Source organism: Arachis duranensis, chromosome 3, assembly GCF_000817695.3.
Source record: "Arachis duranensis cultivar V14167 chromosome 3, aradu.V14167.gnm2.J7QH, whole genome shotgun sequence".
Taxonomy (NCBI): domain Eukaryota; kingdom Viridiplantae; phylum Streptophyta; class Magnoliopsida; order Fabales; family Fabaceae; genus Arachis; species Arachis duranensis.
This window is the reverse complement of record NC_029774.3, coordinates 103,642,670-103,647,914: the sequence shown is the minus strand read 5'-3', so window position 1 is coordinate 103,647,914 and position 5,245 is coordinate 103,642,670.

Below are 5,245 nucleotides of genomic sequence, written 5' to 3'. Positions count from 1 at the left end.
TTGTTGTTTTAAGAATGTTAAAATTGTTGGCTCTTGAAAGAATGATGGAAAAGGAGAAATGTTATTGAGGATCTGAAAAATTATCAAATTGATTCTTGAAGCAAGAAAAATCAGTGAATACAAAAAAAAAGAGAAAAAAAAGCAAGCAGAAAAAGCCAATAGCCCTTTAAACCAAAAGGCAAGGGTAAAAATAAAAAGGATCCAAGGCTTTGAGCATCAGTGGATAGGAGGGCCTACAAGAATAATATCCTGGCCTAAACGGCTAAACCAAGCTGTCCCTCTAGGAGAATCAATAACACTATCTGAATTCTGAGTTCCTATGGATGCCAGTCATTCTAAACTTCAAAGGATAAAGTGAGATGCCAAAACTGTTCAGAGGCAAAAAGCTACTAGTCCCGCTCATCTAATTGGAGCTAAGTTTCATTGATAATTTGGAATTTATAGTATATTCTCTTCTTTTTATCCTGTTTGATTTTCAGTTGCTTGGGGACAAGCAACAATTTAAGTTTGGTGTTGTGATGAGCGGATAATTTATACGCTTTTTAGCATTATTTTTAGTATATTTTTAGTATGTTTTAGTTAGTTTTTATTATGTTTTTATTAGTTTTTAATTAAAAATCACATTTCTGGACTTTACTATGAGTCTGTGTGTTTTTCTGTGATTTCAGGTATTTTCTGGCTGAAATTGAGGGACCTGAGCGAAATTCTGATTCAGAGGCTGAAAAAGGACTACAGATGCTGTTGGATTCTGACCTCCCTGCTGTTGGATTTTCTGGAGCTACAGAAGCTTAATTGGCGCGCTTTTAATTACGTTGGAAAGTAGACATTCTGGGCTTTCCAGCAATATATAATAGTCCAAACTTTGCCCAAGAATTGATGGCCCAAACCGGCGTTTCAAATTAGCTTCAGAATTCCCGGCGTTTAACACTGGAACTGGCACAAAAGTTGGAGTTAAACGCCCAAACTGGCGCAAAAGCTGGCGTTTAACTCCAAGAAAAGTCTCTACACATGAAAGTATCAATGCTCAGCCCAAGCACACACCAAGTGGACCCCGGAAGTGGATTTTTACGTCATTTACTCATTCTTGTAAACCCTAAGTCACTAGTTCACTATAAATAGGAATTTTTGCTATTGTATCTTCACCTCATGACACATTACACGTTTCATACTATATCTTCTACCCTGAGTCTCTAAATCCCATGGTTAGGGGTGAGGAGCTCTGCTGTGCCTTGATGAATTAATGTAATTACTACTGTTTTTTATTCAATCACGCTTGCTTCTATTCTAAGATACCACTTGTTCTTCAACCTGATGAATGTGATGATCCGTGACATTCATCACCATTCTCACCTATGAACATGTGCCTGACAAACACCTCCGTTCTACCTTTGATTGAGTGTGTATCTCTTGGATTTCTTAATCAGAATCTTCGTGGTATAAGCTAGAATCTATTGGCGGCCATTCTTAAGAACCCAGAAAGTCTAAACCTTGTCTGTGGTATTTCGAGTAGGATTCAAAGATTGAATGGCTGTGACGAGCTTCAAACTCGCGAGTGTTGGGCGTAGTGACAGACGCAAAAGGATCAATGGATCCTATTCCACCATGATCAAGAACCAACAGATGATTAGCCATGCGGTGACAGCGTGGGTTGAACATTTTCACTGAGAAGACAGGAGGTAGCCATTGACAACGGTGAAACCCAACATACAGGTTGCCATGGAAGGAGCCTTGCGTGCATGAAAAAGAAGACAGTAGGAAAGCAGAGATTCAGAAGATAGAGCATCTCCAAAACCTCAACCTTTTCTTCATTACTGCAAAACAAGTATTTATTTCATGTTCTTTTACTCTTTACAATTAAATCTGAGAATTATTGATATCCTGACTAAGAGTTACAAGATAACCATAGCTTGCTTCAAGCCGACAATCTCCGTGGGATCGACCCTTACTTACGTAAGGTATTACTTGGACGACCCAGTGCACTTGCTGGTTAGTTGTGCGGAATTACAAAAGTGTGATTGTGATTTCGTGCACCAAGGGTTAAGATACTGCTCCCACAATTCCTTGGGTTGGGGATGGTGTAAGAAGCTAGAACTCTTCTTTGGGGCTGGCCATTGTTGTTGGCCACATCCTCTGGTGGATTAGAGAGGTTACCCTCCATCTCTTGATCTTCCTTTTCTGATTCTTCTTCTCCAATTAATCCCTTCCCTCTTGCTTCTCTTCTCAATCTCAAGAAGGTTCTCTCTGGTTCAGAGTCAAAGGAGGTGGATTCACCTCTTCTCCCTCCTGGCATACAACACAAACAAACTAAAAATACAAACAAAGCATTCTGTTGCTAGAGTTAGGTTATGGTTAGTAGAAACAAACTCTCAAACAGTTAGTGTGCTTAATAAAAACAATGAAAAATGCTTAATTTAGATTACCACCAACTTAATCATTGTTGATCTAAATCAATCTCCAACAACAGTACCAAAAAACTTGATTGGCGAAAAATTGAATTTCACACAACTAACCGACAAGTGTATCAGGTCGCATCAAGTAGTAAAACTCACCGGAGTGAGGTCGATCCAACAGGGATTGATGGATCAAGAAATTTTAGTTGGGTGATGAATTTAGTTAAGCTGACAGTGGTGATTTGAGTGAGAATTGATTAACAAAATGTAAATTGCAAGAGAATTAAAATACAGAATGTAAATTGACAAAAACTTAAATGGCAAGAAACTTAAATTGCAGAAACTTAAAGAGAAAGAAATTAAAAGAGCTAAATCTTAAATTGCAAGATATGTAAATAATTGAATCTTAAAATGCAAGAAAGTAAAATTGCAGAATCTAAATTACAAGAAAACTTAAATTGCATGAATTATAAAGGAAATTGGGTGCAGGGAATCAAAACAGCAATAGCGATTGAAATTGAAGTGGAAACCAGAGAGATCGAAATTGAAGAAATTCAAAAAAAATGATTCATCAGGGATTGGAGATATCATAATCCATCATGAATCAATTGGGTCTTAACTCCTTTCTCAATCATATGTATAGATCTATGGCGGATTGAAATTGATTGGATCCCAATTCCTTGGCAATCCAATCTCTTTAATCAAAATCAATCTTGCCAATTCCTTGATCTAATTGTTAAGAGAAGAGTTAGAGCACATTCTCTTATCCATAAGCCATACAAATTCTCAAAACCTCAATTCCTCCCGAATGGTATTGGTTAAGAGAATTGTGAAGGATAGAGCTCCAAGTCTAATGTAGGTGATTCCCCTTCTAAGGCTCACACCCACATTCAATTGAATTAAACCCCATTCCAGAGTGAATAATTCACAAGCAAGCAGAAGATATCCTATAGCTACACAATTGAATTGAGAAGAAGAAGAATTTCATTGATTCATTAGAATTACAATAGAGCTCCTCCCCGTAATGAATTTGGGGTTTAGTTCATCATTGCTCAAATCAAAACAAAAAACAAAGAAGTGCAGAAAAATGATAGAAGAGAAAATACAAAGAGAATGCAGAATTTCTCAATTGGGACCCTCTCCCTCTCTAGCCTACCAACCCCTTTCTAAATCAAATTTTCTTCTATTTATACACTTTCCAATTCAGTCTTCAAGTCTTTGGATTGGGCTTTGGCCCTGTTAAAGCAAGCAAGAATGGATCTCAGTGTTACTGAGGATAGACGTTGGCCAATTAATGTTTCTGCTTTTCATTCTGCCTAAAAATGAGTGCTGGTGGTGGTAACATTTGCCTCAACATTGGGGAACCAACGTTACATTCAACGTTGTTGACTTGTGCGTATGCACGTTGCCTTGTGCGTGCGCACACCTTTAAGTTTTTCTATGTGTGCGTACGCACACTAAGTCATCCGTATGCACACAAAGGATGCACACAAAGGATTCTGGGCTACTTGAATTTTTAAGAGCTATCGAAGGCGTTAGACCAAACTTAGACTGCGAACGTTTCTTCAAACGCTGTCACTTGTGTGTACGCACGCTGCCTTGTGCGTGCACACACTCTGTCACGAACGTTTGACCCAGTGTTGGACTGGCAACGTTGCCTCCAACGTTGCTACTCGTGCGTGCACACACTGCCTTGTGCGTGCGCACACTGAATTTTTCTTCTTGTGGGTACGCATACTGTGTGCGTACACATGGTAATTTTCACAATTCCAGAATTGAGTCCCCTTTGAAGACGTTAGAGGTAACGTTGGTGATCCAACGCTCCCTCCAACGTTGGCACCAGCAGTAGCATACGTTGCAGCCTGTTCCCCTAACGTTTGAGGCAACGTTGGTGAGCCAACTTGGCCACTAATGTTGCTTCCTCTTCTTCCTTCCATAGCCATTTTCCTTGCTTTTTCATGCCTATCATCAATTAACATATGCATAAAAGCTTTGCTAGATTCACAAGATTTGCACCATTCATAACATACATAAAGTAAAATTAGCATAAAACCTTGTGAAAAAGCACATAAACACCATGTTTAATTGATCCAAGAAATGCATGAAATTCCAATCTAATTACTTACTTATTGTGCAAGAGAGTGCATGAAACCTAATGAAAACAAATAGAAAATGCTTGTGAAACTAGCATAAGATGAATTGTCAACACATATAAAATCAAAATTTTAATTAGTTTATAAATGAGCAAAGTGATAGATATTATAATTTGGAGTAAGAAAAAAAGTATATATATACAAGTATATTTCTGGAATTAGTTTTCTTACCATTTCGTAATAATGGATAACACACTGTACTCATTCATTTCTAAAAAAATTATCGAAAATAGATATCACTTGTTGACTCTACATTCTACACTTGTTGACTCTACACTCTACAGATAGATTTCTTCAAGATGGCTACAAAAACAAATAAATAAAGAGAAAATTTCACTTAGAGAAATATTAAAATGATATTTTTTTATTTGTAAAATATATTTTTATTATAATTTTTAAAATTTTTTTAATTTATTTTAAATTTTTTGTATTAATTAATGTTAACTTTATCTATTTTTCAAAAAAATATTTATTACAAAAAAATATTTTAACAGAAAATTTTTTATCATTAAATTTTGCTTACCAAAATACCCTTTAATAAATTATTCTTTTATTGATTAAATTGTATTTTTAAAAAAAATAATAATTATATTATTTTTTTCTAAAATACCCTTAATAATTTTTTAATTTTTAAATTATAATTTTACTAAAATTTTTGTTAACAATTTTTTTATATTTTACTATTAATTTTTTGATATATAT